At 44.3% G+C, this 13,816-nt stretch overlaps 1 protein-coding gene and 1 non-coding gene across 3 annotated transcripts in view; both read left to right on the forward strand.

Moving 5' to 3' along the window:
* The window catches only part of dym (dymeclin), a 553,915-nt gene that overhangs the window by 452,171 nt on the left and 87,928 nt on the right, over positions 1-13,816 (forward strand). The gene's annotated exons all lie outside the window — the stretch shown is intronic.
* Positions 9,087-9,252, forward strand: LOC121285673. The gene has a single exon (XR_005944741.1). It is a non-coding gene; the product is annotated as a U1 spliceosomal RNA (small nuclear RNA).

Raw genomic sequence — 13,816 nt, forward strand, 5'->3', positions numbered from 1 at the left:
GTCTGCAACCTCAGGAGTTGACATGGAAGATTCCCAGATCAGCCCTGCCCTTTGCCTTGCTCCCACCCTGCTTCCTGCCTCTCTCCCACTCTGCTTCTGTCCTGCTTGCTGCCTCGCTCCTGCTATGCTCACTATCCTGCACCTACCCCACTCACTGCACCTACTTTCTCACCAACTTGCTCCAAATGGTCAAAAGTACTATTGATTCGCTGTTTCCACATCCAGGTAACAGAGCCTCGCTGGGGATTGGGGTGAGACTTGCTGGAGATTGGGGGAGGGGAGAAAATTGCTGGGGATCAGGAGAGAAACTTGCTGTGTAACCTAGCTCTCGTTTATACATTAATTCTTATGGGAAAATCTGATTTTTTTAAATACTTTTCACGGTCTGTGGGCATTGCTGGTTAGGTGAACATTTATTGCCCATCACTACCAACTTCTTGAACTGCTGCGATCCATGTGATGTATGTACATCCACAGTGCTTTTAGGAAGGGAGTTCCAGGATTTTGACCCAGCGACAGTGAAGGAACATTGCCCATGTTTGTATATATAGCTCCAAGTCAGTATGGTGTGTGTTTTGGGGGGAAACCTGCAGGTGATGGTGCTCCCACACGTCTGCTGCCCTAGTCCATTGAGGTGGTAGAGGTCAAGGATTTGGAAGGTGCTGTCAAAGGAGCCATGGAGAGTTGCTGTAGTGCATATGGTACACACTGCTAGTACTGTGCGTCAGTGGTGGAGGGAATTAATGTTTTACAGTGGATAGGGTGCCAATCAAGTGGGTTGTTTTGTCCTGGATGGTGTCTTGAGTGCTCTTGGAGCTTAATGTTGTTTCATTTAAAGTCACACTTTTAAAGAACGTACCTAGGACGTTAAGTGTGGAATTACTGTATGGTATCTTTTTCAATTCCCACATTGGCCATCTTGTGGCCTCTTTGATTTCCTACAAGGCTACAGAAAGATAAGAAATCCTCCATGATTTAATGAATTAATGCAGTTCATGGTGTGCTCCTGAACCGTTCAGAGCCGAAGAATCTAGGGTCAATTCTTGGCTTTGCCGAGCTATTTGATCCCAGCCAAGGCAGCAACTCAGAAGCTGCAATGCTTTTTATCAATTTTCTTCCTCTCCAGTAGACATTGCCTCTTTACTGGGATTTAATTCTGCAGATGACAATCACCTCAAGTATTGGGAAGTAAATTGAAAACACAGCCATTGCCCTATTCTTGGGTGGTTTAACCCTTCTGCAGCATTGTTATAGGTTTACTGACCATGAATGCCCATGTTTGTATATTTAAATTTTATTTGAAGTGATTTTCCTGGGAGTGGCAAACATGGCTACTAACTTTCCCACCTTGAGGGAGAGAAGTTCATCTTGTACCTTTTAGTGATTCCCTTTAGCATTTTAAGGGCAGAAAATCATGAGCCTTCCACCCCATAACATAAATGTGCAGTGATCTGTTCCCAACCCTTGATTTCCACCGTTCAGTTTTCACCCCACTCAATTTGATTACCAAGAAGTAGGTAGGAGCAACTGGAGTACTTGCTCAACATTTTGCCCTCACTTAAAGGACCACTTCACATCCGTTTGGTGATTCTCCTTGGCAATACGACTGACAACAGAAACCTACACATGCTGTAAAATGGAATCTGCAACTGATTAAGGTGCTTCCTCCCTTTCTTTCAGGAAGGTAAAGACAGTGCCCAAGATCCAAACTTGCTCTTTTACATCTCCTAATCATCAAATTGAATGGCACAGTACAAGGCTTGGAAACAGATTACACATGAATCTGTCTGTGGAGAATGAATTTGACATTGATCGTAATAAAAAAACATGCTGGAAATACTCATCTGATCTGGCAGCATTTGTAGAGAGAGAAACAGAATTAACATACATATGAACATATGATTTAGGAGCAAGAGTAGACCACTCAGCCCTTTGAGCCTGCTCCACCATTCAATAAGATCATGTCTGATCTGATTGTAACTGCACTCCAGATTCCCGCCTACCCCCAATAACCTTTCACCCCCTTGTTAATCAAGAACCTATCGAGCTCTACCTTAAAAATATTCAAAGACACTGCTTCCACCGCTGTTTGAGGAGGAGAAAATATTTCTCCTCATCTCTGTCCTAAATGGGTGACCCCTAATAATAAACTTTGAGGGTAAACTAGCAAGTAATATAAAAATGGACAGAGCTTCTTTAAATATATAAAAAGGAAGAGAGAGGCCAAAATGAACATAGGCCTCTTAAGGAATGAAGCTGGGGAAATAATAATAGGGAACCAGGAAATGGCAGAGGGATTGAATGAATACTTTTCATCAGCCTTCATGGTAGAAGACACTTAAAGCATTCCAAAAATATTAAATAATCAAGGGGCAAAAGTGGGGGAGGAAATAAATACAATAACTATCAGCAGAGAAAAAGCACCAGGAAAACTAATGGGGCTAAAGGCTGATAAGTCCCCTGGACCTGATGGGTTGCATCCTAGGATATTAAAGGAAGCAGCTACACAAATAGTGGATGTACATAATGTAATCAAGGAGAGTCAGCATTGCTTAATGAAGGGGAAATCATGTTGGACAAATTTATTAGAATTATTTGAAGAGGTAACAAGCAGCATAGATAAAGGGCAACCAGTTGATGTAATATATTTGGATTTCCAAAAGGCGTTCAGTAAGGTACCGCATATAAGGCTACTTAATAAGATAAGTGCCCATGATGTTGGAGGGTAGTATATTAGCATGGATAGAGGATTGGCTAGAGGATTAGCTAACTAATAGAAGACAAAGAGTTGCGATGAGGGCATTTTCAGGATGGCAACTGTAACTAGTGGAATGCCATAGGGATCGGTGCTGGGGCCACAATTATTTACAATATAAATAACCTATTTTTGTGTCATCTGCAAACTTGGTGATAGTACATTCACTTCCCTCAAGTTTGCGGATGACAGAAAAATAGGTGGGAAGGCAAGTGGCGAGGATGACACAAAGAGTCTACAGAGGGATATAGACAAGTTAAGTGAGTGGGCAAAAACTTGGCAGATTGAATATAATGTGGAAAAATGTGAGGTTATGCATTTTGGCAGGAAGAATAGAGGACCTGAATATTTAACTGGAGAAAGACTGCAGAAAGCTGTAGCACAAAGGGATTTGAGATCCTCATGCATAAATCCCAAAATTCTAGCATACAAGTTCAGCAGGTAACAGGGAAGGCAAATGGAATGTTGGCCTTTATTTCAAAGGGAATTTGGTATGAAAGTAAGAAAGCCTTGCTATACCAGGCACTAGTTAGACCACACTTAGAATACTGCGAACAGTTTAAGTCCCCTTATCTAAGGGAAGATATACTGGCATTGGAGACAATCCAGAGAAGGTTCACTAGGTTGATCCCGGGTATGGAGGGTTTTTCTTAGGAGGAGAGGTTGAGTAGGTTGGACCTGTACTCATTGGAGTTTAGAAGAATGAAAGGTGACCTGGATTACCCCTGGATTACTTAGTGTTTTTCGAATACTATTGGTGTCTTCTACTCTGAAGACTGATGCAAAGTATTTATTAACTCCTCTGCTATTTCCTGGTTCTCCATTATTATTTCCCCAGCCTCGTTCTCTAAGCTTATGTTCACTTTGGAGTCTCTCTTCCTTTTTATATATTTAAAGAAGCTCTAACTGTCCAATTTATATTACTTGCTAGTTTACCCTCAAAGTTTATTTTCGCCCTCTTTATTTTTTTTTTGGTCATCTTTTGTTAGTTTTTAAAACTTTCCCAATCCTCTGGCTTGCCACTAATCTTTGCCACATTGTATGTTTTTTCTTTCAATTTGATACTATCCTTAACTTCCTTGGTTAACCATGGTTGGTTTAACCCCCTCCTAGAATCCTCGTTCCTTACTGGGATATATCTTTGTTGTGAGTCATGAACTATTTTCTTAAACGTCTGTCATTGTTCATCAACTGTCTTTTCTGCTAAAATCCTATCCCAGTCTACTCCAGCCAACTCTGCCCTCATTCCTTTGTAATTACCCGTATTTATGTTTAGCACAGTTGTTTCTGACCCAAGTTTCTCACTCTCAAACTGAGTGCTAAATTCTACCATGTTATGGTCACTGTTTCCTAGGGTATATTTTACTCTCAGATCATTTATTAAACCTGTCTCATTAGACATTACCAGATCCAAAATAGCCTGATCCCTGGTTGGATCCACAATATATTGTTCTAGGAAACTGCTCCAAATATGAATTCTTGCTCGTGTCTACCTCTGCCAGATTTTCCCAATCTTCTTGAAGATTAAAGTCTTCTGTGCTTAATGTACTGCCTTTTTTACATGCCCTCATTATCTCCTGATTTATTCTCTGTCCTACAGTATAGCTACTGTTAGGGGGCCTATAGACTACTCCCACCAGTGTGGTCTTCCCCTTGATATTTCTTACCTCCATCCATATAGATTTTACATCTTCTGATCCAAGATCATTTCTTGCTATCGTACTTATTCCATCTCTTACTAACAAGGCTACTCCACCACCCTTTCCTTCCTGCCTTTCCTTTTGAAAAGTCACATACCCCTGAATATTTAGTCCCCAGCTTTGACCTCTTGAGGAAGAATAAAAGAGAAGCATATTATCTAAATGGTGAGAGATTGCAGAGCTCTGAGGTGCAGGGGCATCTGGGCATCTTAGTGCATGAATTTCAAAAGGCTAGTATGCAAGTATAGTAAGTAATTAGGAAAGCTAATAGAATGTTATCATTTATTGTGAGGGGAATTTAATACAAAAGTAGGGAGGTTATGCTTAATAAGTTGTACAGGGCACTAGTGAGACCACATTTGCAGCACTGTGTACAGTATTGGTTACCCTATTTAAAGAAGGACGTAAATGCGTTGGAAGCAGTTCAGTGAAGGTTTACCAGACCAATACCTGGGATGGGTGGGTTGTCTTATGAGGAAAGGTTGGACAGACTAGGCTTGTATCTGCTGGAATTTAGAAGAGTAAGAGCGACTTGACTGAAACAAATAAGATCCTGATGGAGTCTTGACAGGGTGGATGAGGAGAGGATGTTTCCTCTTGTGAAAGGAATTAGAACTAGGGGTCACTGTTTAAAAATAAGGGGTTGCCCCTTATTTAAAAGAGATGAGGCAAAATTTTTTCACTCAGAGGTCGTGAGTCTTTGGATCTCTCTTCCTGAAAAGGCAGTAGAAGCAGAGTCTTTGCATATTTTTAAGGCAGATGTAGATAGATTCTTGGTAAGCAATGGGGTGATAGGTTATCGGAGATAGGTGGAATGCAGATTTCAGGTTACCATCAGAGCAGCCATGATCTTATTAAATGGTGGAGCAGGCTCAAGGGGCTGAATGGCCTACTCCTGATCCTTGTTCATATGTTCCTTAGGTGAGATTGGTGACCTTCCATCTGCAAAAGATGATGGGAATGCAGCCTCAAAACTTTGGTGAGGTCAAATGAGATCATCTGTTGTACTCTTTTTGATGTCAGAACAAGCTGATTCTTTTTTTTTATTCATTCACAGGGTGTGAGCTTCACTGGCTCATTTATTGCCCATCCCTAGTTGCCCTTGAGAAGGTGGTGGTGAACTGCCTTCTTGAACCGCTGCAGTCCCTGTAATTGAGGTACACCCACAGTGCTGTTAGGAAGGGAGTTCCACGATTTGGATCCAGCAACAGTGAAGGAACAGCGATATGTTTACAAGTCAGGATGGCGAGTGACTTGGAGGGGAACTTCCAGGTGGTGGTGTTCCCATTTATCTGATGCCCTTATCCTTCTAGGTGATAGTGGTCGTAGGTTTGGAAGGTGCTGTCTAAGGAGCCTTGGTGAATTCCTGCAGTGCACCTTGTAGATGGCACACACTGCTGCTACGGTGCGTCGGTGGTGGAGGGAGTGAATGTGGTGCCAATCAAGTGGACTGCTTTGTCCTGGGTGGTGTCCAGCTTCTTCAGTGTTCTAGGAGCTGTACTCACCCAGGCAAGTGTGGAGTATTCCGTCACATTCCTGATTTGTGCCTTATAGATGGTGGACAGCCTTTGAGGAGTCAGGAGGTGAGTTACTTGTCTCACGATTCCTAGCCTCTGACCTGCCCTTGTAGCCACAGTATTTATATGGCTAGTCCAGTTCAGTTTATGGTCAATGGTAACCCCCCAGGATGTTGATAGTAGGGGATTCAGTGATGGTAATGCCGTTGAACCTCAAGGGGCGACGGTTGGATTCTCTCTTGTTGGAGATGGTCATTGCATGACACTTGTGTGGCGCGAATAATACTTGCCACTTATCAGCCCAAGCCTGGATATTGTCCAGGTCCTGCTGCATTTGGACATGGACTGCTTCAGTACCTGAGGAGTTGTGAATGATGCTGAACATTGTGCAATCATCAGCAAACATCCCCACTTCTGACCTTCTGATGGAAGGAAGGTCATTGATGAAGCAGCTGAAGATGATTGGGCCTAGGACACTAGTCTGAGGAACTCCTGCAGTGATGTCCTGGAGCTGAGATGACTGACCTCCAACAACCACAACCATCTTCCCTTGTGCTAGGTATGAGGAAGGCATCTTGAAAGGCAAAATCTGCCACAAGTGCCACACATGAAGTTGTCCCTTGCTGTTGGTGCAGAATAATCTCTGCTGACGCCTTGTTTGCAGAGCTGTCATCTGTCTTGGAGCTTCTGGAACTACATGTTGTCATGGTGATGAATTCCTGCCCACATTTGGTGTTGCAATTTGCATCAATCGTCAGCTAGAGTCCCCACTTCTTGTAATTGGTGTTGAGGGCTTTCATGTCTCTTGGCAGCATCCTTACACATAAACTTTGGGCACCCTACTGGCCTGTTGGAATGGGCTACCTCCTTGTATAGCATATCCTTGGGGATGCGGCCATCTTTCATCCTGTGCATATGTCCAAGCCAGTGAAGCACCTTTGCTTGACTAGAATGCTTGGAATGTTTACCCTAGAAAGGACTGCTTCATTGCTGACTTTGTCTTTCCATGTGATGCTGAGGATGCATCATAGACACCGAAGATGGAGGTTTTTGACCCTTTTTTTCTTGGTAGTTGTAAGTTGTCCAGGTTTCCCTGCCATACAGCATTTTTTAAATTCTTTCATGGGATGTGGGCATTGTTGCCAGGGCCAGAATTTGTTGCCCATCCCTAATTGCACTTGAACTGAGTAGCTTGCTAGGCCATTTCAGAAGGCAGCTAAGAGTCAACCACATTGTTGTGGTCTGGAGTCACATGAAGACCAGGCCAGATAAGGGCAGCCGATTTCCTTTCCTTATGGGCATTAGTGAACGAGGTGAGTTTTTACCACAATCGATGATGGCTGTCATTGAGATGAGTTTTATATTCCAGATTTATTAATTGAATTTAAGTTCTGCCAGCTGCTGTGGTGGGATTTGAACCCATGCCTCAGAGCATTAGCCTGGGCCTCTGGATGTCCTGTGACATCACCATCATCTCCCCCTGCGCCCCCAACCCTCCCCACCCCCACCCCCTCCCCCTCCCCCTCCCACCATGCGTTGAAGATACAGGCCTTGTAAGTAAGCATCTTGATCCGCAGGCCAGTTTGTTGTTTTACATGCCCTTTTTGTTAGTAGGCCAAATTCCAATGTGTGTGCTGAGCTCTTCGTTAAGAGGCAGGTTGTCTGTCACTGTAGACCCAAGTTGGTAGAATTTTCTTACTGCTTCCAGTGGTGTGCTTTGAAACTGAACACAGGCAGAGACACAACACCCTGTCTCATAAAACTCAGCAGGTCTGGCAGCATCGGCAGAGAAGAAAAGAGTTGACGTTTCGAGTCCTCGTGACCCTTCGACAGTTCTGTCGAAGGGTCACGAGGACTCGAAACGTCAACTCTTTTCTTCTCCGCCGATGCTGCCAGACCTGCTGAGTTTTTCCAGGTAATTCTGTTTTTGTTTTTGTTTTGGATTTCCAGCATCCGCAGTTTTTTTGTTTTTAACCCTGTCTCATAACTAGTTTCTTGACACTGATGTGGGGAGAATGTGACACAGGCATGGTAAAGCAAGAATCATCAAAATAGTCAATCTTCTATAACATTTCAGATTCGAAAATGCAACAGTGTGTTTGAAACATCTGCAAGATTAGTGTAGCTAGTTTGAAATCCACATCTATCAGTTACCTTAACTTAGATTAAGGCTGTCTTCATCAGTGGTGTGTTAGTGAATGAATTTCCTTCTGTAACCGTGTTGATCTGCGTACAAGTCACTTAATTGTAGGGAATCTGGATACTGAGTGATTTGCTGGTGCTGCTTGTCTCTAATGTGATAAGGAAGAGACAGTCTGGCTCCTGACAGGAGCCACTCAACCAACGTCCTTAGCTGAGGCTTCTGGCTGACTTTCATTTGACCAGTAATTTATCAGGAAACGGAATAGGTTTTGAAATTTCTCACATTGTGTTATTGTTACATCTTCACATTCCGGTACAATCAATATCTATGAGACATTTTGCACCTCGTTGCAGTTAAAATCACTGCTGTCTACTTTTGCTGTTCGTAATGGCTTTGCAAGAAGGTTTTTCTCCCCACACTACTGCCTGCACCGGATCATGATGACATTCCAAATGAACTAGCTGCTTAGAAAAATAAAATCATAGAATGATGCTTCACAGATGACCATTCAGCCCATCACATCGGTGCCAAGATCTGCACAATTAATTTCATTTCCCTATTCTTTCCATATGGTCATTATTTTTTCCCTTCAAGTAGTTATCTAATTTTTTTTTTTGAATCTTACTATTAATCATCTTCCATCACAAAAACCAAGGCTGAGACTCCAGTGTAGGACTGAGGGAATGATGTGCAGTTGGAGGTGCCTTCTTTTGGATGGGATGTTAAACCAAGATCCTTTCTGCCCTCTCAGGTGAATGCAAAAGATCCCATGGCATTATTTTCATAGAGAAACTAACCCCCATGACCCAGCCAATATTTATCCCACAATTAACATCACAAAAAGCAGAATATCTGGTCATGATCACATTTGTGGAAGCTTGCTGTGTGCAAATTGCCTGATCAATTACTATGCCCTTTAGAAGTACTTAATTGGCTATAAAGTGATTTGAGGCATCCTGTGATCATGAAAAATACTTACCTGGCAGGAGAGAGACCATGATCATGAAGGTGGTTCTCCCAGGACGAGGCTAGCCCATTGCACTTCGGGTGTGCTGATGCCTGCAATGTCCCCCCACATGTGGGATACTCGATTGCAAAATTTATGGTAGTGGGGGATTGCGTTCACGCTCTCCCCTGAGAAAAAAATAAACGCAAGTCTGTCTTTTATCCTTTCAGACAAGATTCCAGATCACAGCAACTTAGTGTGTAAAAAAAAGTTGCCTTATGTTACTTGAGGTCATTTTGCCAATTACCTTTAAACTGTCCTCTGGTTACTGACCCTGCTGCACCGGAAACCATTTATCCTTGTTTAATCTTATCAAAACCCTTCATGATTTTGAACACCTCTATCGAATCTCCTCTTAACACTCTATGCTCTTCTAAGGCAAACAATCCCAGTTCTTCCAGTCACTCACCATAACTCAAGTCCCTCATTCCTGGTGCCTTTTTAGTAAATCTCTTCGGCACCAACTCCAAGGCCTTGACACCCTTCATGAAGTGTGGTGCCAAGAATTGAACCCAGCTGAGGCATAACCAGCTTTATAAAGATTTAGCATACCTTACTTACTTTTGTACTCTCTTTCTCCATTGATAAAATCAAGAATTTCATACATTTTTTCAACAGGCTTCCAAACTTGCCCTGCCGCACTCAAAGATATGTGTACTTATATCCCCATGTGTCCTTGTTCCGGCACTCTCTTTATAATTATATCATTTAGTTCATGTTGCCACTCCTTGCTCCTACCGGAATGTATCGCTTCATGTGTCTGTGCGTTAAGTTTCATCTGCCATGTGTATGCCCATTTTACCAGCTTGTTTTATGTCCTACTGAAGTTATTTACTATCCTTCTCATCGGGCTGAATTATGTAGGGTGTTGGATCCCCTGCAGCCCCCAGTTAAAAAGCCAGGGAACCCACCGTGTGGAACACCTCCATACCCATTTATTGGCCAGTTAGTTGTTAATAGGCTAGAGGCAGACTTCCGCTTTTTAAAAATTTATTCACAGGATGTGGGCTTCGCTGAAAGGGCCAGCATTTAATGCCCATCCCTGGTTTCCCTTGAGAAGGTGGTGGTGAGCTGTCTCCTTGAACTGCTGTAGTCCATGTGGTGTAGGTACACCCGCAGTGCTGTTAGGAAGGGAGTTCCAGGATTTTGACGCAGCAACAGTGAAGGAGCGGCGATATATTTCCAAGTCATGCTGGTGAGTGACTTGGAGGACAACTTCCAGGTGATGGTGTTCCCATTTATCTGCTGCCCTTGTCCTTCTAGGTGGTAGTGGCCATGGATTTGAAAGGCGCTGTCTAAGGAGCCTTGGTGAATTCCTGCAGTGCATTTTGTAGATGGTACACACTGCTGCAACTGTGCATCGATGGTGCAGGGAGTGAATGTTTATGGATATGATGCCAATCAGGTGGGCTACTTTGTCCTGGACAATGTCCAGCTTCTTCAACGTTGTGGGAGATGCTCTCATCCAGGCAAGTGGGGAGTATTCCATCACACTCCTGCAGTTCAGTTTCTGGTCAATGGTAACCCCCAGGATGTTGATAGTGATGGTAATGCCATTGAACGTCAAGGGCAATGGTTGGTGTCTCTGTTGTTGGAGATGGTCATAGCCTGGCACCTATGTGGCACAAATTTACTTGCCACTTGTCAGCCCAAGGTCTTGCTGCATTTGGACATGGACTGCTTCAGTATCTAAGGAGTAGCGAATGGTGCCAAACATTGTGCAATCATCAGTGAACATCCCCACTTCTGACTTTATGATGGAAGGGAGGTCATTGATGAAGCAGCTGAAGATGGTTAGGCCGATTGCACTAGCCTGAGGAACTTCTGCAGTGATGTCCTGGAGTTGAGATGACTGACCTGCAACAGCTGCAACCATCTTCCTTTGTGTTCCGTATGACTTCAACCAGCGGAGAGTTTTCCCCTGATTCCCATTGACTCCAGTTTTGCAAGGGCTCCTTGATGTCACACTCCAGTCAAATGCTGCCTTGATGTCAAGGGCAGTCACTCACCTCACCTCAGCTGTTTTGTCCATGTTTGAACCAAGGCTGTAATAAGGTCAGGAACTGAATGGCCCTGGTGGAACCTAAACTGGGCATCAGTGAGCAAGTGCTCCTTGATAGTACTGTTTAATACCCCTTCCATTACTTTACTGATAATTGAGAACAGACTGTTGGGGCGGTAATTGGGTTGGATTTGTCTTGCTTTTTGTGTAAAGGACATACCTGCGCAAGTTTCCACATAACCGGGTAGATGCCAGTGTTGTAGCTGTACTGGAACAGCTTGGCCAGGGGCGCACCAAGTTCTCGAGCACAAGTCTTCAGTACTATTGCCAGAATATTGTCAGGGCTCATAGCCTTTGCAGTATCCAGTGCCTTCAGCTGTTTCTTGATATCACGTGGGGTAAATTGAATTGGTTGAAGACTGGCATCTATGATGCTGGGGACCTCTGGAAGAGGCCATGATGGATCATCCACTCGGCATTTCTGGCTGAAAATTGTAGCAAACGCAACCTTATTCAGCCTTAACTTTTGCACTGATGTACTGAGCTCCCCCATCATTCAGGATGGGGATGTTTTTGGAGCCGCCTCCTCTAGTGAGTTGTTTAATTGTCCACCACTGTTCACGACTGGATATGGCAGGACTGCAGAGTTTAGATCTGATCCATTGGTTGTGGGATCGCATAGTTCTATCTAACATTTGTTGCTTATGCTGTTTGGCACATAAGTAGTCCTGTGTTGTAGCTTCACCAGGTTGGCACCTCATTTTTAGGTATGCCTGGTGGTGCTCCTGGAATGCCCTCCAGCACTCTTCATTGAACCAGGGTTGATCCCCTGGCTTGATGGTAATACACCCTATATCATATCAACAATTTCCAGTTCCCTGGCCCCAACTGCCTCCTCTTCACCATGGACGTCCAATCCCTCTGCACCTCCATCCCCCACCGGGATGGTCTGAGGGCTCTCCGCTTCTTCCTCAAACAGAGAACAGTCCCTTCCACCACTACTGTCCATCTGGCTGAACTTGTTCTCTCACTGAACAATTTCTCCTTAAACTCCTCTCACTTCCTCCAAATAAAAGATGTGGCTATGGCTACCCGCATGGGCCTAGTTATGCCTGTCTCTTTTGGGGTATGTGGAACATTCCTTGTTCCAGTCCCCTCCCACAACTCTTTCTCCGGTACATCGATGAATGCTTCGGTGCTGCTTCATGCTCTTGTCTGGACCTGGAAAAGTTTATTAATTTTGCTTCCAATTTCCACCCCTCCATCATTTTCACATGGTCCATCTCTGACATTTCCCTTCCCTTCATTGACCTCACTGTCTCAATTTCTGCTGATAGACTGTCCACCAATATTCATTACAAGCCTACCGACTCCCACAGCTACCTTGACTACAGCTCCTCACACCCTGCTTCCTGTAAGGACTCCATCCCATTCTCTCAGTTCCTTCGCCTCTGTTCTGATGATGCCACTTTCCAAAATAGTTCCTCTGACATGTCTTCCTTCTTCCTTAACTGGTTTTTCACTCACGGAGGTTGACAGGGCCCTCAACTGTGTCCAGCCCATCTCCCGCGCATCCGCCCTCACACCTTCCTCTCCCTCCCAGAACCATGATAGGGTCCCCCTTGTCCTCACTTATCACCCCACCAGACTCCGCAATCAAAGGATCATCCTCCGCCATTTCTGCCAACTCCAGCATGATGCCACCACCAAACATATCTTCCCTTCACCACCCCTGGCGGCATTCCGCAGGGACCGTTCCCTCCGGGACACCTTGGTCCACTCCTCCATCACCCCCTACACCTCAACCCCATCCCACGGCACCTTCCCATGCAACCGCAGAAGGTGCAACACCTGCCCCTTTACTTCCCCTCTCCTCACCAATCAGGGGCCCAAACACTCCTTTCAAGTGAAGCAGCATTTCATTTGTACTTCCCTCAATTTAGTCTACTACATTCGCTGTTCCCAATGCGGTCTCCTCTACTTTGGAGAGACCAAACACAGACTGGGTGACCGCTTTGCAGAACACCTTCGGTCTGTCCACAAACATGACCCAGATCTCCCTGTCGCTTGCCATTTCAACACTCCACCCTGCTCTCATGCCCACATCTTCGTCCTTGGCCTGCTGCATTGTTCCAGTGAAGCTCAACTCAAACTGGAGGAACAGCATCCCATCTTCCGACTAGGCACTTTACAGCCTTCTGGACTGAATATTGAGTTCAACAATTTTAGATCATGAACTCTCTCCTCCATCCTCACCCCCTTTCCGATCCCTCTTTTTTCCAATAATTTATATAGATTTTTCTTTTCCCACCTATTTCCATTATTCTTAAATATATTTCCATCCAATGTTTTATCTCTACCTTTTAGCCTATTTCAATCCCTTCCCCCCCACCCCACCCCCACTAGGGCTATCTGTACCTTGCTCATCCTGCTTTCTATCCTTAATGTCACCTATTAGCACATTTCTTAGCTAATATCACCACCTTCAACACCCCTTTGCCCTTTTGTCTATGACATCTTTTGGCAATCTCCACCTATCACTGGCCCTCTATCCAGCTCTACTTGTCCCACCCCCTCTTAAACCAGCTTATATTTCACCTCTTCTATTTTTCCTTAGTTCTGTTGAAGAGTCATACGGACTCGAAACGTTAACTGTGTTCCTTTCCGCAGATGCTGTCAGACCTGCTGTGTTT

This window comes from Carcharodon carcharias, chromosome 1 (genome assembly GCF_017639515.1).
Source record: "Carcharodon carcharias isolate sCarCar2 chromosome 1, sCarCar2.pri, whole genome shotgun sequence".
In the NCBI taxonomy this organism is placed as follows: domain Eukaryota; kingdom Metazoa; phylum Chordata; class Chondrichthyes; order Lamniformes; family Lamnidae; genus Carcharodon; species Carcharodon carcharias.